Source organism: Rutilus rutilus, assembly GCF_951802725.1.
Source record: "Rutilus rutilus genome assembly, chromosome: 3".
NCBI classification, from domain to species: Eukaryota; Metazoa; Chordata; class Actinopteri; order Cypriniformes; family Leuciscidae; genus Rutilus; species Rutilus rutilus.
This window is the reverse complement of record NC_140211.1, coordinates 2,989,303-3,015,487: the sequence shown is the minus strand read 5'-3', so window position 1 is coordinate 3,015,487 and position 26,185 is coordinate 2,989,303. Positions and strand designations below refer to the sequence as shown.

Here is a 26,185-nt window from a genome sequence, read left to right as displayed (position 1 = left end):
GCCTTGCAAATATGACAAACACCTTATCGTCTGAAGGGACTGTTTGGTAGGCAGGCCCCGAGGCATGGCAAGGAGACGCAGTGTCTCGTTCCCTGTTCTCAGGGAACATAGGTTACAGTCGTAACCTGAGACGTTCCCTTTCGAAAGGGAACTCGCACTGCGTCGAATGACGCTTTGGGGAACGATATACCAACGCCACCATGCTAAGGGGAGTGCCTGCCAGGCGGCAGTGACAACTGTCAGAACCAGCAAATTCAAATGAAACGCTAGAACCACTCACCCTCAGGTCACACTGGGCTGTCAGTGACAGCACTCCCTACGGTCATAGCCCAAGCTATATGATACCACAGAAAACCTCCATAAACATAGTTTAGTGAAAGGTCTACCTGGGCCTGCTCAAGGGCCTAGGACCACAACTTCAACTTAGAAGAGGTCCCTTCTAGGGAATGTGGCTAGGGAACCTGAGGGAACCCCAGCCAGTCACTATTCAGGGGAACGTGCCACCTGAAATACCACCAGGCAGGCCTGACCTGGTGTCACTACATAAGACGCTACAGTCTGGCCACTTCCTGTCTGTCCGAAGACAGAGCTTCTGGACACTTGCCTTTAGGTAAGGCATCCAACCTGAGGGACTGCGAAGCAGGCAGTGAACCACTCGGCCCGTATCTCAGAGACGGGATATCCTGGAGAGTATGACTCAGCATAGTGCTTTACAACCCTTGCCAGCGAGGGGAGTATCTCTACTCGATCCACGGATCTACACAGTGTTTGGGTTTCAAAACACAGAGGAGGCCTGAGAGGGCCTAGGAATGAAATGCCACCAGGCAGACCTGACCTGGTGTCACTACATGAGACACTACAGTCTGGCCACTTCCTGTCTGTCTGAAGACAGAGCCTCTGGACACTTGCCTTTAGGAAGGCATCCAAACCAAGGGACTGCGAAACAGGCAGTGAACCATTCGGCCCGGATCTCAGAGACGGGATATCCTGGAGAGTATGACTCAGCATAGTGCTGAACAACCCTTGCCAGCGAGGGGAGTTACTCTTCTCGATCCCTGGATCTACCCAGCGTTTGTCTTTCAAGACACTGAGGAGGCCTGTGAAGGCCTAGGGGCTGATCTAACTGGGAGGCCTCACGAGAGGCCTACGACCGTCTGACCAGACTCAGGGGTCCAAACACTCATAATGACCCTCAGTAAGGGGAGCAATGGTCCACCTGGTAGGCAAACCAGGCTGTAGGCTAAAGAAGAAGTTCCGGGAGGGAACTAGTAGCAGAGGCGAACACCTTAGTTGAGCCAGGGCACAAGCTTGCTTTGAGCATCTGCCTAATACGGCCAGCTGAATTGATAGCGAGCTGCCACTGGCTTCCAAAACCCTGCATCGTCAGGAAACCACTCACAGGGAGGCCTGGTGAGGCCTACTACCTGATAACCACAGCAAGTGGGAGCTCACCTTCAGGGAGGCCTGGTGAGGCCTACTACCTGATACCACAGGCTACCTGGTAATTAGAAGCCCTGAATCCAGGTGATAGTTTTGAGGCGGCCTGCTAAGGCCAGCTGGCTGGGGACTCGCCTATCAGGGAGGCCTGGTCAGACCTACTAGCTGATAGCAAGTCAAAACTGCTACAAAGGTACACTGTTGGGAATCATACTACACCAACATAACTGTTGGGTCCACCCACAGGAGGCCTAATACTTCGGCTCTAAAGTATGTCCCACAATGTTGGGACTCACCTCCGAGGAGGCCTGTTTAAGGCCTACTACCCATCAGTGAGTCAACTGCCCGAACCACCAAGGCCGACCACGTAAAGTAAGCTGGCCTCCTTGTCCATTCAAGGAGGCCTGCTGAGGCCTACTACCTGATGGCGCAGCCTTCGTTGGCAAATAAGCTGTTTACACAGCGCCTACAGCATCCTGGTGCCTAATCACATTGCTCATGGCAGTGTACTCAGCAAGAGAGCTAGCACCCTTAAAACAAGGGGAGTACCACATACACCGCTCTGCCTCAACGGAGGCCCCACAGTCAGGGGCCTACCATCTGTATGCATGGGCGTCAGCTCATGGCAATGCTCTGGCTTCAGGGGAGCGTACTTCGACCAAAGAAGAAGCGAAGGCTAGAACTTCCCGCTCGACCCGAGCCATAGTGGTGCGAGGTAGGAAAATACAGAACTGAAAGTGAGGACTCAGACCTACCCTGTATCACAGGGGAATACTCCCACCTCACCCTGCGGTTTACCAGGGTGCGGGCCTGCCAGCGGCTCTAGGGGTGACAGAAAATGTATCTGTGCCCAACCTAGGGGAGCGGGGCTTGTTTGTGTGCCAAGCACCTACAACCCGACGCTCGAGCAATAGCTCAGCGAGGTAAGTGAAGCCTATGGCGGCCCAGATCCGTATGCAGTTCTGCACGGCAGGGTCGGGCAGACAGAACCAGTCTCTTCATGAAGCGAAAGACGGCCTAACCCTGCTCAATAAAGACACATTGTACCGGGGAGGCCTGTTTGAGGCCTACCCCAGGAACTTCATAACCATGCCTCTGCACCACGCTGCATTAATCTTATCGCCCTAGAATGCAGAGAAGGGGGCGGGCCTTGGCCTAATGACTCCCAAGGGAGGAGGCTGTCATACAGGGATGCTAGAAACCTACATTCACAAAGTGAAGGGTCAGAGGCAGAAATGGTTGCTTTTTTTTTTTCTTTTTTTTTTGCAGAAACGCCTCCACTATTCCTGGCACAGCCTAGGCCAGCTATAGAGGCGGCCCTGGTGAGGGCCTGCCTGCAGATATAAATCTACCTGAGGGCTCAGAGGAGCCATAGCCCTGCTAGAAAAATAGTTACTTTATTTTTATTTTATTTAGTTATTATTTCATACAAAGGGGCTGCAGAATCGCTCAGCCCACTGAAACCCAAACAGAGCTCAAGGGGGCGAAGTACTCAGGAAGAAGTCCAAGGACCCGTGGGCCGGACATAAGATCTATCTGAAGCTCTAGCTTCAGTCATAACTCAAGTAAAAAATTATATTAGAGAGAGACCAACTACTCTACCCTGAGGTGGCTAACAGCTAGTTAACATCAGATTCACTAACACAAGAGAAGCCCATACAGCTGGTGCTTCTTCCTATCATTCTAGCCACCTAAAGGGGAACTTCAGGGCCCTTAATAATCCAAAAATTTACCTTACCTTATGACATTGACATGACCCCATAGCCCTATACAGGGAACGAGGTCTGTAGAGAGATTTTTATCCACCTGCAACTCACCCTCGTCATCCGCCGAATCATCTGAGAGGTTAACACCCCTCTCAAGACGATCGGCGAGATCCCTCTGGGAACCCCATGACGCGAGTCACCGCTCTGCCTCAGCGCGAGCGGGACCTGAGCCACGAGGCACAGATGGTGAGCCCTCCTCACTCGAGAAGAGGGCTAGACGAGAGCAGAGCGTTCTCAAGGCAAAACGCTCACAGTTTGCACAGACGGCTCCCTCAAGAGCCGCCTGTGCGTGCTCTTCCCAGACAGAGAACGCACAGTTCGTGTGTATCACCCGGCGTCAAGTACCTTGGGCACGGGTCTGCACACTTCCGGAAGCTTTCAGTCTTCTCCGTGCGTTTCATTTTGCCGCGATCCTCCAGCGATTATCAAACAGACAGTCCCTGAAGACGAAAAGATGTTTGTCATGTTTGCAAGGCGCCCTTTTATACTTGCAGGTCGCACGTTAATCATTCACGTTAATGATTCACGGGCTGTCGCCGGTCAATGTGATTGCCGTGATTTGATAGTGATTTCAGACACCTGTCACGCCTGAGGCATTCCCCCAAAGCGTCATTCGACGCAGTGCGAGTTCCCTTTCGAAAGGGAACAGCATACTGCCTTTGTAGAAACAGTGAAAAAAAATTTGTCATGTGGCGCCACACTGAGGATGAAGGCCGAACTGCATCTGGGGGTCTCGGACTTCGGGGGGCCTCCCGTCAGATTCATTTCATTAATTTTGGCGTTGATAGTGTTAACATAGAAACACATCGATCCAAGTCTGAGGACGTGAACAGCTCCTGGTAGATAGAGTTTGACATCTCATAATTACGGTTCCTCATGGTGTGAACGCAGCATGAGCTCGTTGTTTTGGTTCAGGAGGAACTGTAAAAGACGACTGCTGTGTGTTTGTGGCGCTCAGTGACTGTGTGTTTCTGCAAAGCCTTACAGAACGCGCTGATGATGTGTGACGTCTGCGCAGCAGGTGCATATGCCATGATTTATCATCATTAAAACATTTTATTTATATTATACATATTATTTTTTATTTTATATTATATAATTAATAGTTTCAGGTGGTTCTCGAATCTGATCAGTATTTGTGCAGTAACCTCATTCTAACTGTTTCACCATTTCTATCCCTCCGCTTGCGCCGACTGTCATGGCCGTCGAGCAAATCCACCATATTTTTAATAAATACTACTGTAGTTGTGTCACGAAATGTAGTTTTAAGAGTTTTTTAGACAAGAATGTAGTTATTTAGACCTCAAATAAGTGACTAATATATAATCTTATTGCCTATTTTACGATATGTTCAGAAGCTTTCGCAGGTTCGAGCTCCAGGCCGTCAGCGGGTGTTCAGCGCTAATATTCCCACAGAGAACAGCATCATCTCAGCCAGTACTTCCGTAATTTGTAAATGTATCAGGCCAATTACATAATCAGTTCAAAGATAATCAATACAAAACATCAAATGCTCTGGAATAAAGAGAAAAAGATGTACCTGACTCTAATGTGTCTGGAAGATACTTAGCATTATGGGCAGATCTCATTATAAATCGCCCTGAGCCTCTTTTTACATTTCATTATATAATCAGAAACGCCTTTCACATGGAAACGTGTGCTAACAGTGGGAATTTGCATTCACAGTTCACACCTTTTGAGAGCAGGAGGCCTTTTGCCTGGAAGACACGTCCTCCTCTGTGTGCAAGTTATCTCTAAACTCTTAAAAACTTTATTACCCTTTGGTTTACTTCTTTGGAAATATTGAGACACACTGAGACATTTCAAATGATACCAAACATGTATAAAACTGTATGATAATAATTCACATTTAAACCATATAGATTTGTGGGTGAATTTAGGTAGGAATGGGTGAAGGGAATGATGTGTAAATTGGGAGGTGATCTACTGGTGTGATCGTGTCTTGAATGGAGATGATAATATAGCAAGAGAGTTCAAATGTTAATTTCCTATGTTTTCTCAGAGTTGCCCTCTCTTCCAGTCCTTCCAGTTTCTCCAGTCTTACAGTTTTTACGTCTTTCCAGTCTTACGTCTTTTTTTACCTGCATGGGGTAGTTATTTTCATGTTTTGCTTTTGGATTTATTATAAAATATCTGTAATAACAAATTATTAATGCTAATAAAATAATGCATTTTTAGATTTAAATATTCAAATTCAAAAAAAGAAAAAAGATTCAAATAGGCCGACACTCAAAAACACTGCTTTAAAAAGTGCACATGAAAAAAAAAGTGTGCTTTAAAAAATGATCTTTAAAGCTGCTAAAATTACCCAGACTTGTTTTCTTATTCTCAACTATGTTGCTGCAGGTCTATGAATATCTCAAATTATATTAACAGCGTGATGTAATAATGTCAATGTAATAATAGTCCATTAAAAACGAAATCAAGCATCAAAATACACTGCAACTACATTAAATGATAAATTACTAGTATACAGCACAAGTAAATATTTTAGTGGACTAGTTAATTAATATATTTAGCTGCAGTGTAACATCTTCCTCTGTCTGACGTTTCTCTCTTCAGGCTCTTAATCAAGTGTTCTGAAGAGGAAACATAATGGACAAAAAGAAAGCGCTTTAAAATCATCATAATGTTCAGAAATATACTTCATGTATTCCATTGCTGCTCGTTCACATCCAAACCATAAAGCAGCGCAAGAATAATGAACAAACTAATTCATGAAACAGTTTTTTATTTTTTTTTTTATTGTTTTGATTCTTTTCTTAAAGCGAACACAGGACTCGTCTTTGTCAATCAGCAGATGAACTGGAGAGACGCTCAGAGTTACTGCAGACAGAATCACATTGATCTGGTCAGTGTGAGGAACCAGAATGGGAATCAACATTTCACTCATTTCAATAGTGGTCTTCAGTTATCTGGACCACAGATCTGGATCGGTCTGTTCAGAGACTCATGGCAGTGGTCAGATCAGAGTGACTCCTCTTTCAGATACTGGAAGTCTGGTGAACCTAATAATTATGGAGATGGTGAAAACTGTGCTGTTATCGAACACAATGATCTGAGACAGTGGATAGACATCTCTTGCAACAACCAATTTCCTTTTGTGTGTCATGAAGGTGAGCAGATCCTCACAAACACACACACTCCATCCATCACCTCCAGATATCTTAAAGCTCACGCTACATGTCTGACATGACAGATTCCTCCACAGTGTTTGTTCTGCATGTTGTTTTTGGTCAGTCTCTCTCTAGTTTTTGCTTGTGGTTTGTTTTGTGTCCAGATAAACTGATTCTGATCAAAGAGACTCTGACGTGGCCTGAAGCTCTGAGATACTGCAGACAGAATTATACGGATCTGGTCTCGGTTCATTCAGAGGAGATGCAGGAGGAGGTGATGAATGTGGTTAAACGTGCGTCTACTGAGCGGTGTGGTTGGGTTTACGTCACTCCCATATTTTGGGCATCTGGTACTGGGTGAACGGAGAGACCGTGTGCTTTCATAACTGGGCTCCAGGAGAGGAGAACTGTGTGTCTGGAGTGAGATCTGGAGCAGTTCAGTCTGGAGGAGATCAGCGCTGGATCAGCCGTCCTGAACACGACAAACTCAACTTCATCTGCAGCAGATCTGAGGAGTGAAGGATGTGTCATTATCATCAGATAATGTGCTTATATCAGTACAAAAAAATAATAATTTATGTAATTTAAAAGTATCATGAGTCTTTTCTCTATCAATGTAATGTTCTCTGGGTATATAAAATACTAATGTGCACTATATGTTTTAAAGACCCCATGACATCAACATGAGTTTTTATTTATGATTGTTCAGTCAAACATACTTACTGTTAAATATAAAGTAGAAGATCATGATTCAAGGATGTAGATCAAAGTATATCTGCTTTTTAAAATAAACACAAAGCACAAGCCACATCAGTTGATTTCATGGGATCTTGTTATTCTGGTGGTGTGACTTCTTTCTTCTCCTCACTCCTGTGTTTTGCACTAGTCATATATTTAAAAATTACTTGTTTAAAATATGATTGTGAGAATCTATATGTGTCTCAATAAAATTAAATATGGTTTATTCTTAAAGCTACAATATGTCTTCTTTTTTTCGCCACTAGGGGTCGCTAACCTCTAACAATAACAAAGGCGTCGGTTGATGACGCGGTGATAAAAGGAATCAGGGAACTTGTCGTCATGCTGAAGGATCTAATAATGTTTGTGGATGAGTGAATACAGTCATGTTTTTTAACATGACTGTGGTATGACACAGAGCGCGATTGCTAATGAAAGAAGGACACACGAGTCCCGCGGATATTAAAGGAATGAGGATATTTCATTCTACCGAACTATCCACAAGTGCTGATCACTACTCACACAGGACAGTTTATTTGACGAATTAAACTTGTGAGGTAACGCAGGACTGTTTTACTTGGTCTAACGTTACACTAAACTGCATTTGAGTGTGTTGGAAGTTATAATGTGATTTATTGTGTTAGTTTGTTGGCTATATGAGACTTGCAGTGAGCTAGATCATAGGTCTCGTCAAGTCTTAAAGCTCTGTCAGGTCCAAGTTTGTCGAGAAGCTCTTGGCATCTCAAAAACGACATGCCGATATCGATCCTAGTTTTAGTTCTCCTTTTGTCCCAAAGTCTGCTTGCCACGGTCAATAGTGTTTGAACGAAACAACAACAGCGTGAGCGTGCCGCTAAACAATACGCAGCTGTCCACGTCTGTTGCCATGGTTACTATGGCAGTACTAGCAGAATCCAGGGATAATGCGGATATTACGTCATTGACAGAGAGAATTTATCTTAATTTACAAATTATATAAAGTATCTTGTGTGCCATGTGAATAGCGCCGGGGTGTGGCGGCCTCAGCTCATTAGAGATAATGAAGAGACAACGAAAAGACTGAACATCTCCATGGTTTCAAACGGATTACATAAACTGAGAATATTTATTTTTTATATTAATTACTTAATTTTAAAAGAAGACAATTCAAGCTTTATAAAGACATATCTCTCGTGAAAGTGTGGCAACCATTCGCTGAGTTACAGTTCATTTTCGGATGCGTGTCAGAATGGACTTCACTGACAGAAAGACGGCAGAACTTGCATCATGGTTTTTTTTCCTTTATTTTGCAAAAAGCACAACAGTGTTCACTAAGTAGACACTTAACACAATCAAATGATGTATAACACTTATATCATTACTATGAACAGTCAAATCCTACACTGAATGCCGCTAAAAATAGGTCAGATATATGCAGTGCTTGCCTTGCATTATGATCTCTCTACAACTAACGTCCAGACACTGAAAAAAGTAAAATGTACTTAATATTTATTTTGCGCGCATTCTTTTGAAATAAACTTTTAACTAAATGCACTCTTAACTAAGTTAAGTTAACGAAGAAAATAAGTAACTTTACCTTTGCCAGTAAAAGTTTGTTGAATAATTTCTAAGTGGAAGTTCAGTTTGTAATACTTTTTACTCAATAATATAACACAGAATTACACCACACTTTTAAACTGCATGCTTTACTTAGAAACATCTATATAAATAATACAATAGATATAGTGCAGACACCATATCTGCCTAATAGAAGTAACTCTGCACTCACTCAAACACAGAGACCTCAATATTTGGTACACAATACACAATGAGGATAGTCAAGTCACCTTTATTTAAATAGTTATTTCAAAGCAGCTTTACAGTGATAGCAGAGAGATAATGCAACAAAGTTTGTTTCTGCTGTTCAAGTTCATTGACGGTATCATTCGATGGATCGTTTTTGAGTAGAAAATAAACCCCAGATGTCACAAAACAGCAAGTCATTAAACCTAAACTGTAGGATAAAACTGTATAAACAAAATCATTTTTATCATATTATTGCACTTATTATTAACCAGTTAGACTTTATTTCTGTCATACATCTATAGAAGCTCTTGTTGAGAATTAAATGTTGATGTTTTATTGAAAATGTTTGGTTTCACATCACCATTATGGTGATCAGTGTTCGCTTTAGTTGTGCTCTTGACCCTTGACTTTTTTAATATTAGTTATTCTTTGACTGCTGCAACTTTGTGTTTGTAAAGCACATTTGTTATAGCAAGAGAAAATATGATCTGGTCATAATGGTCATGTTTTGATGATGACATTATCATCATTGACATGTTATCAACATATTTTTATTTTTTTTCTCTGATTGCTGTAACAGTGTTTGTGAAGCACATTTGTAATAAAATAATACAAGACAAAATGTGAGCAGGTGATGGTGATGTAATCATAATTTAGTGACCTGATTCAATCATTTTATCTAATTCTAATATTTGATTAATAAGTAATTAATTTTATATTATTGATTGCAGCAGCCCTGTGGTTATACAGAAATATGAGCTCCTGCATCAGTCAGACACACAGGCATCACAAATCAGCATATGAATCTCAACATGTTAATAATGATCAACAAAAAGTTTCATGCTGCAATGCATGCTGGGTGCCACCATGTGTGACGTGCCTCTGAGCCCGTCCTCCTCTAGCCGGCTGTGTGTTGGGACTCATAATGTGAAACACCTGCAGAGAATTATAAAAGGTTTTAGTTCTCTGACTTCACTCTCTTCGGTTGCCCTTTTGTCCTCTGTTGCTCCTTTGATATTTGTTTATCATTCATTTGCTTCATGTATTAGATTAGTTTGGGGATTTATGTGTATGTATGTGGGAATGTGTGTTTAATATTTTGTGCTGTAAATTACATTGCTTCTTTATTTACGCTGATGTTCCGAGTGGAATGTTTTCCGTAGCTGTGTTTTTCTTATTTAGTTATGAGTTTTTAAACTTTATTTTTATTAATAAACACTTTTTGATTTGCTTTTGTTCTCGTTGCCTCCTTCATTTGTCGTGGCTCTGAGCCGGTCGTGACTCCATGTACAAAACTCCCAGCATGCACTGCAGCATTAATAAATGCAGCTGAATAGTCTTACTATTTTATTTATTTGTTTTTATTTGCTTTTATTTTTGCTGTTGTTTTGTGACTTTCTGTAGCCTGTTCATGTGATGTTCAGAGTTTATCTTTTTGTGTAAAAAAAAAGAAAGTTTTTGATGTCTGTGAAGTTCATTTATTTTTTATATGAACGATGAGTTTAAAAAGCTGATTGTTGTAGTTTCACAGTGGTGGTAATGTAGAATTTAAGTGTGTTTGTTAGAGCCATAATATACATTGTGCAAATTTGAAGAAAAAAACGCGATAAGCGCCGAACCTATTTTTAGCCTAAACGCGATAGATCCTCTGGACCAGAGCCATCGAGAAAAAGAGTTGCGACACTCTTTGATGTCGCCGCCATGGCTGTCACGTGGTTCATGTAAGCCCCAATAGTTCCAGAACATACGCTGCCTGTCGTGTTTTTCTATGGGACAGACAGCAGCGATTGCATTATTGAACGGTAAATGTAAAATAAAACACACACCCAAGTACTTTTTCAGCTGTTATTGCATTATTGCATTTTGTTAATGTCAGTTTTGCATTTGGATAGGCAGGGTGACAACGAAATACTGTATATTACTTAGATAAGTTTTAGGCTATATTTTTGGAGGGAAAAGCTTAGTGTTCATGTTCGCATGGGTAGTAGCTCATCCTTGATTCACTGCTGTGGAGTAGCCTGTCAAGTAGTCAAGTAGTAGTATTTGTTTTAAGACTACTGAATAATACCTTGAATAATACTTTTGAAGAACCATCATTAAACTAGTGTGGATATTACAATACAAAGTTTCCTCACAGTAAATGAGTATCTGAGATGGGCTCTGATACAAATTAAGTACAGCCAACACGTCACATATTGAAAAGTTAGTATATCCCAAAAAATTTAATTAAATAAAAGTTGCTATAAAGGTGGTAGCGATTCATTACCGAACTCTGTCACAGCTGACGAAGTCGTGCCAGCTAACTAGCAAGCAGGCAGTGCTTGAAAATTGGTTGAAACAACCAACATAAAATATAAATAATTATTGCTGTGCATGTACAAATGAAGACCAGTTTAAGCATCGCAAAGGTACGGTGGCCGAGAGAGCTCAACGCACTACAAATGAAGAAAACACATGCAAATAGAAAAAACACCCGCAAATTAAGAAAACATCTTCATCAGTTTCACAACACACGTGTGCTCCAAATACTCACAACACAACCAAATACAGAAACGCGCTGCAAATAGGACAAAACACAACGGAAATGTTTCCGGGGAAGCCAATAAGTGACGGACGGACGGCTGGGACGTGCTTATTGCTCGTGAGCTTTACCTATGCCCTACTCTCTTAAAAGGGCCGACGGCAGAGCCCTTGAATTGGGCACTTTGGAGGGAGCGGGGCACTTGTGTGCCATTATGTTGATGAAGGGAGCAACGAAAGACAACGTAATTTCCTCATTATTTTCACCTGGGATGTTCCCATGACAACGCAGCGCGTGTCCATCAGCTGAATAGCTGTTCTTACCAGAAATATAGGATTATTGCTGTTAACATAACTGTTGCAAATAAATATACATTTTATACAACAAAGTTTTTAAAATATGCATCATATCTGTGTGTGAGTGTCTCAACTTTAAAACTTGCCGTCTCATATTTGGACCCTAGCTGCATTCTAACATTTCTTATGAAACTTATTTTAACATAACATGACAAAATGTGTACAATGTAACTGATGTATAGATTAATGTCTTTCCCTCATGTTCTTTTTCTCTCTCTTTATTTATTTATTTATTTATTTTAGTCTTCAGCTCATTGTTCTTTTTAGTATTCTTATGACATTGAACATATTGTAAATACATTTTGTATATTGTATACAAAGTTGTATGTCATAAACGTGTCATCTCTGTATGTTTTGCAAAAAATTAAATAATAATAAAAGTAGACAGCTGTAAGCATGTAAGCATGTCCCAGCCGTCCGTCCGTCACTTATTGGCTTCCCGGAAACATTTCCATTGTGTTCTGTCCTATTTGCAGCGCGTTTCTGTATTTGGTTGTGTTGTGAGTATTTGGAGCACACGTGTGTTGTGAAACTGATGAAGATGTTTTCTTAATTTGCAGGTGTTTTTCTATTTGCATGTGTTTTCTTCAGTTGCAGCGCGTTGAGCTCTCTCGGCCACCGTACAAAGGGCCTCTGATACAATATAGACATCTGACAATTCAAAAGTGGTCGATATTTCAGCAACTTACCTCTGGAACAACTCGACGCGCAGCAATGTAAGTGAATGGGGTCCAACGCCCAAATGACAGTGTTTGGAACTAATCCGATCTTCAAATCCCGGAAGTAGCCGGTTAAAAGTGCCGCCATTTTTTACAACGGAGGTCTATGGGAGTGTCGCAACTCTTTCTCTCTATGGCTCTGCTCTGGACTAATCAGAATTCTCTCTCTCTCTCACCCTCAAATCACTCGTGCGTATCGCGCAAGTGGCAACCTCCCCGTCTCTCTCTTGAAACCAACACGGAAGTGAGTTAAACTGCAATTCATTGACTGGCTGCTTGAGGCTGGCTGCAGAAGTGAGTCAAATCTGTATCTCCCTCATGTTAAAATAACCAACTTTACAGCAGAAAAAAAATATGTTTACAGCCTGGATCTCTATGTGGCTTTGGTCTATACAGCTAATTTTGCCCTTCATAACAACTGTGAGGGGGGTGAATTATTTTATAACTCGTCCGTTTAGTTGATTAATATTTCAATTTAAGGGTGTGGCCAGTGGCCACTTGAGTGACAGATCGATTGCCGGTGATGTCAATGCTAGCCGTTTGTCTGTTGTTACTAGCCGTCACTTCACCTCAGCAAATGTTGCTGCTGAACTTGCCATCTCTGCAGTGTTTGTGCTTTTTTTCGGGATTATTTCATACAATTTAATACTTGGGTACAAAGCCCACGTCTTTGGATTCCGTCGTTATCATTTGAGAGAACAACCAGCGCTGTATTTCAGTTGAACCTGCACTAATGGATGTCTGACAATTTCGTTGCTTTTTGGGGTTTTCAAATTTAAAACGTCAATAAATACTCGTTCGTTCTGCTCTCACGGAACAGATGGATTATAATATGCTTGTTTCATCAGATGAAATCCTGCAGGCGTCGGCGCTTTCTCCGTCCATGCAATAAATGCACATGAATGAGTGCGGATTTTCTAGCGCATTCACTTGCACTTCAAAGGCGATATATCTATGGTTTAACCCATTTGAGAGACGGCCAAAATCTGAATTTAAAATGGACTGAATAAGCTCTCTACGAACTTGAGCAATGCCGCGCTGACGGACCATGAAAGAGTGACGGACATGTATGCACATAAATCACTGTCACACACAAACACTCTCGAAGTAATACACAGTCTCACTTGTAGCCATGCCTTTTAACTATTATAATATTTCGAAGGGCAAAAAAAGGAACGTTTAATTGGCTTTACATCATCAGCTAACTGGATCACGTCGAGCTAGGTGATTTCAGATAGCCAGGCTCCTCAGCTCCACTCACGCCCCGCCTGTTTGCCTATTTTCTGTTATCCGGGAGTGACGCAAGGCCAAGATGGCGACGGCCGGCTCCGCCCACTTTAGGCTTCAAAAATGCCCTTCAGAAACCTACGGGTGACGTCACGGACACTACGTCCATATTTTTTTACAGTCTATGGTATCGCGCCAGATGCTCAATTCGCGTGTCCGCGCCGCAGGACCTCCAGATGCGCATAAACGCGTCTTTACATTGACTTAACATGAAAATCACTTGCGCCAGACGCTCTATTCGCGTTTGGTGTGAACGCCACTCACTCACTCTCTCACTCACACAAGGTCATGTCGTGATTTGTTTTATGTAAAGTGGACAATGGTTCTACTTTTTATGGGGTCGACACTTTACTGAATGCCAATGTATTTATTACTGACTGACTTGCCTTTTTTTTTACTTTTTTTTTTTACTTTTTTTTTTTTTTGACAAGAAAAAAATAGTACAAAAAAAAAAAAAAAAAACCCAGACAGACAGACAGACCAAGGGACATCAGGCAAAATCATCGTGATTAACAGAATTGCTCAACATCATATGAAACAGGAAAAGAAAAAGATAAGGGAAACCAATAAATACATAAAAATAAATAAATAAAGGCTTATACATCTCAATTTGTATTCAGATAAGATATCCATTTTTCCCAATATGCTTCACATTTCTTTCGAGCATGTCTTAGAGAAAAAGTCAAATGTTCCATAACATAAATTTCCCTAACTATTTCTATCCATTCAGCAATTGTCGGGGAATCTTTACTTAACCATTTCCTAGTTATTGCTTTCTTGCTACCTGCTAAAAGAATTTGTAACAAATATCTATCTACCTTTCTCAGCCCTGTAGGTAGATTTCCTAAATATATAACACTGAAATTAAACTCGAGCTCTGAGCCGACTATTGACTTTATTGCTTTCACAACCTCTATCCAATACAAAGAAATAATAGGGCATTCCCAAAAGATATGAAAGTGACCAGCAGACATATTACCACACATTCTCCAACACTGACCATGTTCAGAATTGTTACTCTGCGCCTTTTTTATATTAGGAGTTATAAAAAATCTTAAAGTGTTTTTCCAGGTGAATTCCCTCCACAGACCTGAGCTGGAAGTGGTAGATTGTGTCCTACATATATTCAACCAGTCATCTTCGCTTATCTCTTATCTCTATTCTCCCACCTCTTTTTTACATACATTGTTGAGAGTCCCCTATCTAACTGTAGGCATGAATATAACCTGGAAATCAGTTTTCTGTTAGTATTACCCTTATATGCATCAACACATACTCTAATCAGGTCCCTTCCCTTCTCTCCGGTAGTTTTAATATGTTTATCAAAGTGGTGTCTCAGTTGAAGGTATCTGAAAAAGTCTTCTTTCCCTAAATTGTATGTATCTATGAGTTTTTTGAAAGTATACAAACCGTCAGTGGAGGATATTATACAGTATGAAGTGATCCCTGAATTGGTCCAGTGTTTGAATCTACCATCCAGTCCAGCTGCTGCGAATTCTGTATCGTATTTAACCCAACGTAATATTCGTGCATTTCTTTCAAATTCCTTATCTTTAAATAGTTTGTGCCAGATTTTAAGAGGGACTGCCATCCAGTTATTTAATTTTTTCATAAGTTTTTTCAGGAGAGTTTTTTCACCCAGTATAGATTGAAGCGGTATGCTTATTTGATTTTTCTCTAGATCCTTCCATTTTGCATCACACACGGGGTCACACCAACAGACCAGAGAACGTAACTGCACTGCTCTATAATAATCTTCAAAGCATGGTAGAGCCATACCACCTTTGTCCTTGGGGAGTTGTAATGTTTGAAATTGAATCCTTGGCTTTTGTTTTCCCCAAATAAAAGATGAGATAGTTCTATTCCAATCATTGAATTGCTTGAGGGGCACTTCAACGGGCAATGATTGAAAAAGAAAAAGCAGCCTGGGCAGTATATTCATCTTTATAGCATCTATTCTGTTGTACATATTCATTGGTAATAGTGACCAACGGTTTAAGTCCGCTTTAATATCAGCTGTTATAGGAATGTAATTGTGGTCATAAATGGCAGAGATCTCTTTAGGTATTTGTACCCCTAAATATTTAATTGTATTACCTTTCCATTTAAATTGACATATTTTTCGAATATTTACCTGTGGATCGTAATTGAAAGTAAGCGTTTGAGTTTTATGCAGGTTTAGTTTATAGCCGGAATATGAACCAAATTCTTTAAGAAGAGATAGTAATTTAGGCAAACTTATATTAGGATTGGTAAGTGTCACGAGTATATCATCCGCATATGCACATATCTTATGTTGTGTGTCTCCTATTACTACCCCCGTTATACCATCGTCTTCTCTAACTGCCTGTATCAGAGGCTCTATGAAGAGGGCGAATAGAGTGGGACTAAGGGGGCAACCCTGTCGACATCCCCTTTCAAGAAATATTGTTTTAGATAAGTCCCCATTTACTTTAATTCTAGCAGTAGGAGAAGAGTATAGGGATTTCAAGCATTCAATTACCTGTTTATTAAAACCAAATCGGCTAAGGACCAAATATAAATATTCCCATCTGACAGAGTCAAAAGCCTTTTCGGCATCAAGGCTTATAACTACGGATTCCATATCACTGTTCCTCATATGATCAATGAGGTGGAGAGCCCGTCTCACATTGTCCTGGGTTTGCCTGTTTTTTACAAAGCCCGTCTGGTCTGTGTCTATTAAATCCGGGATTATATTTTCCAGTCGTTTTGCAAGTATTGACGCATATAATCTATAATCTAAGTTTAAAACTGATATAGGTCTATAGGAGCCGCAATCTGTTTTGTTTTTACCCATTTTAGGTATAACTGAGATTACTGCTTGTCTCCAGGACAATGGGGTCTCACCACCTCCAAGAACATAATTAAAACAATCCTTTAGCATTGGTGTTATGATTTCTCTAAGGTACCCGTCTGCACCTGGCATTTTATTTGTTTTTAATCTCGATATTGCCTTGTTTATCTCATCGTCTGTTATCTCCTCAGTTATTATTTTGTTTTGCTCTGTCCCTATAGATGGTAAGTCTAAAGAAGTTAGAAAGGATGATATGACAGCTGACTCAGTTGTTCGAGGTTGAGCATATAATTTTGTGTAGTATGTTTCAAAAGCATTCTTTATGTCTTCCAAATTATGATACATCTCATTGGTCCTAGGGTCCCTTATTTTATGTATAAATCTCTCAGCCCTTTTGTTTACGTATTTCTCCATGCAAGTAATTTTTTAGATTTAGGGCCATTTTCATAGAAATTTTGTTTAACTAGTTTAGCTCTCCTCTCTACTTGATTTTCATATAGGTTGTTTAAGGTACGTTTAGCCTCCATTATATCGTTAAGAATCCTAGTGTCATTATGCTCCATATGTTTATTTTCTAGTGATTTTAATTTTTCAATCAGGCCTTTAATTTGTTTATCTTTTTCCTTTTTCTTCTGGGAAGACCACATCATGAGTTTACCTCTAATAACAGCTTTTGCAGCATCCCATAATGTACTAGGAGACACTGCTCCGTTGTCATTATGGGTCATATAATCTTTATGTTGGAGCCATTCTGAGTAATGGAATGAGATGGCGCTGTTTCTGCCACAGGTCTATTTAACACTGGGGTTAATTAGTGCAGGTGTGGCGTACAGCGAGGCATATGGTTTTTGACCGTGAAACCTATGCGTGAGCCGTGAGACACGGCGAATTGTAGATTGAATTGTTTATGTTTTTTGTTATTTTATTAAATGGATTGGTATATCCAACTTTAAGTTAACAGTTTTGAAAGTGTATTATTTATAGTTTAAGCTACAAGGAAACAGCACGCCGGTAAGCACGCGTGCAAAAACGACTTAAATGTGCGCCAACAATTAGTCAAAAACCCACCTCTGTAAGAGAAAAAGACTGATCAAGTTTTAACTACACGATCCTTGTGCGGTGTGAGCACCTTGTCTTTGACGGCGATCGGCTGAGTGGAAACGCTGGCGCGTGCATTGGATATAGTAGGCCTATGCTACTGGCGCAGCGGGTCTCACACTGGACAGTGAGGCAGCCATGCAGTGATGATGAGCGGAGGTCGGTGACGGATGAGCGGCGATCGGTAGCGGATGACGGATTAAAACCCTTTGAGCCTCACAGTGGATGGTGTGGCTGTCCGGGCACGGTCACGGTCACGACGGAGGTTGGTGAGCGTTCTCGCATTGGTCAGTGAGGATTGGACACGGTCACGACGGAGGTTGGTGAGCGTTCTCGCATTGGTCAGTGAGGATTGGACACATCACCAAGTGAAGGAAAGTTCTGTTGGACCTGCACGAGTAAATGAGGTATGAGCAGACACACGTAAGAAGACACATGAACCAGAACTGCCTGCAGTTACTAAAGTGTAAACGGCAAGAGTGACAAGAACAATGCATTGACATTTGATTTATTGAACTTGACATTTTCAAACGAGGACTTGAAATAAGAGACATTTGTGTTTAAAAAAAAAAAAATGATGAAAGTGTTTATGCTTTATTTCTGATTCTGATGCTCGTTTCCATGATATTTTGAAAGGTTGCTGTTGTTTTTGGGTTGTTGATTTAAAAACGAGGTAAAATGGATGAAAATAGTCAAAGTACTGAGGTAACAAATGTGGTTTCAGCTGACTTACAAAAAGTTAATGAGGATGAAGCCTCTGTGAGGAAAAGATCTATAAAACTGACAGCAAAAGCACTGCTTTCTAAACTAAGTGACCTAGAGACGTTAAGAAAATCTAAATTAAGTAAAGCTGCCAACATAAAACAAACTGTTCAGGGTTTAATATGTCAGTCTGGTTATAAAACTGAAATAAAAAGTAGCTTCAGCAAATATCAAGCCTTGATTAAAGAAGCAAAAGTTGCACATAACAAGCTGCTTGAGTTGCTACCTGCGGATGAAAAAGAAAAGCATGAAACCTGGTTCAAAGCAAAGCTTTTAAGTGTGAATGAATTTTGCCAGTGTGTAGAAAATCATTTTAAGAGTACAAATGGTACTACTGAAACTGTTTCCCTTGTGGATGATATAAAGCCAACGGACAGTGTATCAAATGTTGAAACATCAAGCACTAAAAGCCGCACCAGTGAAAGATCAAGTCGATCAAGCAAAGTTGCATTGGAAGTTGCACATGCACAAGCAAAAGCCAAGAAAGCTGCACTCATAGCACGTGCAGCAGCATTAAAAAAGAAGCATGAATTGGAAGAGGAGGCGGAGTCAATACGTAAAAAACTGGAACAAGTGGAAATGGATGCTGAGATTGAAGCCTCAGATGCAGAGTTGGCAGTACTGCAAACATTTTCAGATCAGGATGGTATGGAATCTTACTTTGAGAAGCAAAAATTGAAAGAAAAATCTGACATTTCTGATGTAAAGTTTGAGAAATCTACCAGATTGATGAGTAGTAAAAATTTACCTATTGCAGTTGCAAGATCCACTGCTAATGTTGCACATGCAGTTGATGACAATTCTACACAACAGATTTTGCAAAGGCAAAATGAAATATCCGAGCTACTCTTACAACAACACAAAGCAAGCCAACTGCCACCAAGACAAATACCTGTTTTTGAAGGTGATCCACTGAAGTTCGAAATGTTCATGCAAGCCTTTAAGCATTGTGTGGAGGAGAAAGCTGCATCTAAAGGTGATTGCATGTATTTTTTAGAAAGGTACACCAGGGGGCGCCCTCACGACCTTGTGCAAAGCTGTTTACATACGAGTGCGGAGAGAGGCTTTGAAACAGCTAAAGCTCTCCTACGTGAACACTTCGGTAATGAAACCAAGATCACAGCAGCATATATGGAAAAGGTTCTCAACTGGCCTGTGGTGAAGCCTGAAAGTGTTTTGTTACTACAGGATTATGCATTATTTTTACGTGGATGCTATAATGCAATGTCAGATTTGGAGGACATGAAAGAGCTGGACTTGCCGGCTAACCTCAAAATTATTGTTTCAAAACTTCCTTTTAAATTGAGGGAAAAATTTAGAAGTTCTGCATGTGATATTCGGGAGCGACACCTCCGCAGACCTAACTTTAAAGACGTTGTACAATTTGTGGAATATCAAGTCAAAATCTTGTCTGATCCTATTTTTGGTGATATTCAAACTACTGAAAGAGAAAAGCAGGTTAAAAGGGATGTGTATACAGCCAAGTCTAAGTTGAAGCGAGATAACTTTGCTACAAACGTCTGTGCTGTTAGCAAAGTGCAACACAAGGACACACAAGAAGGTAAACCAAGAGACCACAACATCAACATCAATTGTTTATTCTGTTTACAAGATCACAGTATGGATGAGTGTCAACGATTTGCAAAGAACAAACATCGTGAAAAGATCAACTTCTTAAAGGAAAAAGGGGTATGTTTTGGGTGTCTCAACATTGGGCATTTGAGCAAAAATTGCGATAAGCGTAAAACCTGTAAAAAATGCAAACAGAGCCATCCAACAGCTTTACACATTTACGTCAAACAAGAAGACAAATCGATGAACATCAGCGGCAACATCTATGAACCTAAACCAGCTGTAAACCATACACTTGTGTCAGCTCAGACATTTGGGAGCCAGACCGGGGCCGGTAGTAGTGGAATGCTCTCCATCCTCCCAGTTCAGGTAAAAGCACAAAAGGGCAACAAGGTCATTCAGACTTATGCTTTTCTGGACAATGGCTCAACATCCACATTCTGCTCTGAAGCTCTTATGCGTAGACTTAATCTCTCTGGGACAAAGTCAAAAATATGTTTGTTAACAATGAGCCCAAAAACATCAGTGTCAACCTACATTGTAAATGGACTTGAAGTAGCAAGCTTTAATGGAACAAGGTACTACAGTCTTCCAGATGTTTACACACAGAAAACGATGCCAGTTGATACAGCAAACATCATAAAACAAGAGGACATTACTCAGTGGCCTTACCTTGATCACATTGAAATCCCTGAAATTGATGCTAACGTGGAGTTATTAATAGGTACTAATGCTTCAAAGTTGCTAGAACCATGGGACATTGTGAATAGCCAAGGTGAGGGTCCCTTTGCTGTTAAAACCCTATTAGGGTGGGTGATCAATGGCTTAGGAAAGGATTCCAAAGACAACATGAATGACATTGGTTATCCTACTGTTACTGTAAACCGATTATCTGTAGAATCACTTCAGCTGCTATTGGAGAAGCAGTACCAAAGTGACTTCAATGAAAAAATCGCAGGCGACAAAGAAGAAATGTCAAGGCAAGAGGCAAGATTTATTGAAATAATGGACCAATCTGTAAAGTTAAAGGACGGACATTACAGTTTAAAGTTGCCATTCAAAGCCCAAGAGGTTACTCTGCCAAACAATCGTTGTATTGCTCAACAGCGCCTCATTGGACTAAAAAGGAAAATGGAAAGAAATGAGAAGTTCCATCAAGAATACACAAGCTTTCTTGAAAATGTCATCAGTAGTGGCTATGCAGAAATAGTACCACAGGATGAATTGCGTTGTGGAGAAGATAACCTGTTTTATATTCCTCATCATGGAGTATATCACTCACAAAAGGGCAAGTTGCGAGTTGTTTTCGATTGTGGAGCTAAGTTTAAAGGAACTTCTCTGAATGAACAACTTCTGCAGGGTCCGAACCTCACAAATTCCTTAATAGGAGTGTTTCTACGATTCAGGCAAGAACCAGTTGCTTTTATGTCTGATGTGAAATCTATGTTCTATCAAGAGTGGCTGAGGAAGACAAAGACTTTCTAAGGTTCCTATGGTGGCCTAAGGGTGATCTGTGCAAGCAAGTAGAAGAATACAGAATGACTGTACATCTCTTTGGAGCAGTGTCGTCGCCAAGTTGTGCATGTTATGCTTTAAGGAAGACTGCAGACGACAATCGGAAGAGTTATTCAGATGAAGTAATTGACACAGTACATAGAAATTTCTATGTGGACGATTGTCTGAAAAGCTCACCGTCTGTGCAGAAAGCAGTAAAGATCGTCCATGACCTGGCTGACCTTTGCCAGAAAGGAGGGTTTCATCTTACACAGTGGATAAGTAACAGTCGCAAAGTCCTTGAAACAATTCCTGAGAAAGAACATTCTAAAAGTGTGAGTGAACTCAATTTGGACATAGACCAACTTCCAGTTGAAAGAGCATTGGGGCTACATTGGTGTCTGGAAAATGACAAGTTTAACTTCCATGTGAACTGCAAAGAACGGATGCAAACACGACGAGGGATTCTATCGGTCACTAGTTCAGTGTACGATCCCTTAGGGTACGTTGCGCCAGTCCTTCTTCCAGCTAAGCACATATTACAAGAGTTGTGCAGAAGGAATTATGGCTGGGATGAAGAAATTCCACAAACATTAAAACAGCAATGGATAAAGTGGTTAACTGACCTGAAAGAGATCTCAGAGTTCAGAGTGAGTAGGTGCTTGAAACCACACGACTTTGGAACACCAGTCCATGCCCAGTTACATCACTTTGCTGATGCCAGCGAAAGGGGATATGGCACGGTAACTTACCTGAGGTTACAAAACAAAGCAGGTCAAGTTCATTTTTCATTTCTTCTTGGAAAGTCCAGAGTGGCACCTCTTAAACCTGTAACCATTCCTCGTTTGGAACTCACTGCTGCTGTTTTGGCTGTTCGGGTGGACAAGATGGTAAAATCAGAGTTACAGCTTTCTTTGTCAGAATCCTGTTTCTGGACTGATAGTAGTACAGTCTTGAAGTACATCATCAATGAAAACAAAAGGTTTAGAACATTTGTGGCCAACAGAATAGCCATCATTAGGGAAGATTCAGACCCAGCACAGTGGCGGTATGTTCACACAAAACAAAATCCTGCAGATGACGCATCTAGAGGACTGACAGTCCATAAGCTTCTGAACAGCAAAACGTGGCTATCAGGTCCAGAATTCCTGTGGAGAGCAAGAGAAACATGGTTACAGTATGAAGTAGAGCCCACATTGGAGGAGGATGATCCAGAGGTCAAAATGGAGATCTCTACAAACACAATAACCATTCAAGAGGATAATGCGACCAGCCAACTCATCACCTATTTCTCTGACTGGAAAAGGTTGAAGGTCGCAGTTGCATGGTTACTCGAGATAAAAAAGACTCTATTGGAGTTGAGTCAAAGAAGGAAGCAACTTGTGAAAGATGGAATGCCTAATCTTGATGTTAACAAGAAAATATTGGAAGTCAGAAAGTCATTGAAAAGTGAACGAATACACCAAAGGAGGGGTTTATTTGTTTGTTTATTTGATTATTATTTTTATTGCAAAATGTTTTTTGTTGTATGAATGTCTCCATACATGAATATGTTTATAATTGTTATGTCCTGAAGTGCCATGAACAATTAGGGGCCGGTTGTGTTGGAGCCATTCTGAGTAATGGAATGAGATGGCGCTGTTTCTGCCACAGGTCTATTTAACACTGGGGTTAATTAGTGCAGGTGTGGCGTACAGCGAGGCATATGGTTTTTGACCGTGAAACCTATGCGTGAGCCGTGAGACACGGCGAATTGTAGATTGAATTGTTTATGTTTTTTGTTATTTTATTAAATGGATTGGTATATCCAACTTTAAGTTAACAGTTTTGAAAGTGTATTATTTATAGTTTAAGCTACAAGGAAACAGCACGCCGGTAAGCACGCGTGCAAAAACGACTTAAATGTGCGCCAACACTTTAAATTCTGTCTTTATATACTTTTGACACTGAGGATCATTCAGAAGGCTAGTGTTAAGTCTCCACAAGGTCTCTTTGGGCTTGTTGTCTAAATGTAAAGTTAAGTACACCCCTGCATGGTCGGAAACGTCTCTTATCCCTATATCACAATTTATAATCCTATGTCTATCTAAATTTAGCATAAAAAAATAATCAATTCTTGAATATGCGGAGTGAGGGTGAGAAAAAAAAGTAAATTGTTTATCATATTGGTGCAGTTCCCTCCATATATCTATCATTCCAATTTCTTTAAGCATTTTTTTAACATAAAGCGCTTCAGGTCTTATATTTTTTGTTGTATTTGAGGAGTCTAAGGAAGGCTGTAGCTGGATGTTCCAGTCCCCCCCACAAATCAATACACCTGATGTTTCCGTAGAGATCATATTAAAAACTTTCTTGATCAGCTGTTTATCATGTCCTGGTGGTCTATAGACATTTATTAATGTAACTTCTTTGTGGTCGATAAAGCCTTTGACCAATAAGTATCGGCCTTCTTTGTCAGAAACTTGTGAGGAGAACGTCGGATGACGACGATTGGGGTTTCGCTTAGAAGCCTATCACCTTCGAGTATATAAAACGAGCCAATGGCAATGAAATGCCATGGGTCTGCGGAATTTGCATAGCGTAACTCCGCCCGCCGCAGGGGGTATATAAGGAAGTCGCTGGCACAATGCAGATATGTCTTCGCTGAGGAGCCGAGACTAGCCCCAGGCGTTTTTCAGCGGTACAGCGGAAGTGGCAGGAAGACGTAACGTCTCCGTTCCCACTCAGGGAACGAGGGTTACATCCGTAACCGAGACGTTCCCTTTCGTGGTCACTCCGAGTTACGTCGGATGACGACGATTGGGGTTCCAGTCTAATCACGCCACCTCGGCTGTCTTCCAGTGCCCTGCGTAAGTCTGAGCTCCCTGTTGTGAGACTAGCACGAACGAAGGAGTCCTACTTAACACAGGGATACCAAGGTACACTGGGAAGCATATCTCCAGAGAGAAATATGCAATTATGCCCAGCCATGATGGGGGGGACTTAGAATACACATATGACCCAGAGGGCTGCATATGGAAAATCACTGGGGTGTCCAGCCGCAGGTGGAATTTTAAACCCCAGGGGTGGCAAGGTGGCTTGCCAAGGGAAAGACACAGGCTCACAAGGAGACTTACGGTGGAATACACATGTGGGGGCCCAGAGGGGGAACCATGCACATGGAGGCACCTAGTCAAGCGCAAAAGCTGCGTTATGGCAGATTGGCATAACTCAGGCGTTGACGTAACCAGTGCTGGAGGAAACTCAGGGCTTATCAGACTCACCTGAGAAGAAATCGCACGTATCCCGTCCGTGGAGAGGAATGGCGAGCAAGCGAAGACACCTGAGCAGAATCTAGCACCGGCTGGTTGAAGCGAGTACATGAGAAGAAACTGGCTCTACGCGGAGATTATAGAATCTCGCGAATGTGTTGGGTGTCGCCCAGCCTGCAGCTCTACAAATGTCTGTTAGCGAGGCGCCATGCGCTAGAGCCCAAGAGGAAGCCACACTACGAGAGGAGTGGGCTTTCACACCAAGGGGGCACGGACGACCTTGCTGCTGGTATGCCAAAGCAATGGTATCCACTATCCAGTGGGATAACCTTTGCTTTGAGAGAGCCTTTCCCTTCAGCTTCCCACCATGACAGACAAAGAGCTGGTCTGAGGTCCTGAAACACTGCGTTCTGTCTACGTAAGCACGGAGGGCGCGTACTAGACAGAGCAGTGCCAAGGCTGGGTCTGCCTCCTCCAAGGGCAGCGCTTGCAGGTTCACTACCTGGTCTCGAAAGGGTGTGGTAGGAACCTTGGGCACGTATCCAAGCCGGGGTCTCAGGATCACGTGAGAGTTAGCTGGCCCGAATTCCAGGCACGCTTCGTCAACCGAAAATGCCTGCAGGTCCCCTACCCTCTTGATGGAGGCCAATGCAACCAGGAGCGCTGTCTTCATTGACAGGAACTTAAGCTCCACTGACTGTAAAGGCTCAAATGGAGCACTCTGCAGGGCAGTTAGAACCATTGAGAGGTCCCAAGAGGGTACGAGGGGAGGACGAGGAGGATTTAATCTCCTCGCTCCCCTCAGGAACCTGACGATCAGGTCGTGCCTTCCCAGAGACTTACCATCAACTGCTTCGTGATGTGCGGCAATGGCGGCAACATACACTTTCAGGGTGGAGGGAGACAGCCTTCGCTCCAACCCTTCTTGCAGGAAGGAAAGCACGACACTGATCGGGCATTTCGTGGGTTCTTGATGTTTAGAAGAACACCAGTTGACGAAGAGGTTCCACTTCAACGCATAGGCATGTCTCGTGGACGATGCTCTAGCGGAAGTGATGGTAGCCACCACCGCAGGTGGTAGGGTACTCAAACCTGCCTCGTCCCATCCAGGAGCCACACGTGGAGGTTCCAAAGATCGGGACGAGGGTGCCATAAGGTGCCCCGTCCCTGAGAAAGGAGGTCCTTCCTCAGAGGAATTGGCCAGGGAGGTGCTGTCGCGAGGAGTACTAGTTCGGAGAACCAGGTCCGGTTGGGCCAATACGGGGCAACCAAAATGACCTGCTCCTCGTCCTCCCTGATCTTGCGCAAGGTCAGCGCAAGGAGGCTCACTGGGGGAAACGCATACTTGCGTAGGCCCCGCGGCCAGCTGTGCGCCAGTGCATCCGTGCCGAGCGTGCCCTCGGTCAGGGAGTAAAACAGGTCGCAATGGGACGAGTCGTGGGAGGCA

General features: G+C 41.9%; 1 pseudogene across 1 annotated transcript; it reads left to right on the top strand.

Moving 5' to 3' along the window:
• Window positions 1-1,935: 1,935 nt before the first annotated feature.
• On the top strand, window positions 1,936-6,859 carry LOC311288437 (macrophage mannose receptor 1-like; annotated as a pseudogene). The gene is made up of 3 exons: window positions 1,936-2,152; window positions 5,993-6,340; window positions 6,505-6,859. The product of its transcript is annotated as a macrophage mannose receptor 1-like (transcript).
• The last annotated feature ends 19,326 nt before the right edge of the window (window positions 6,860-26,185 follow it).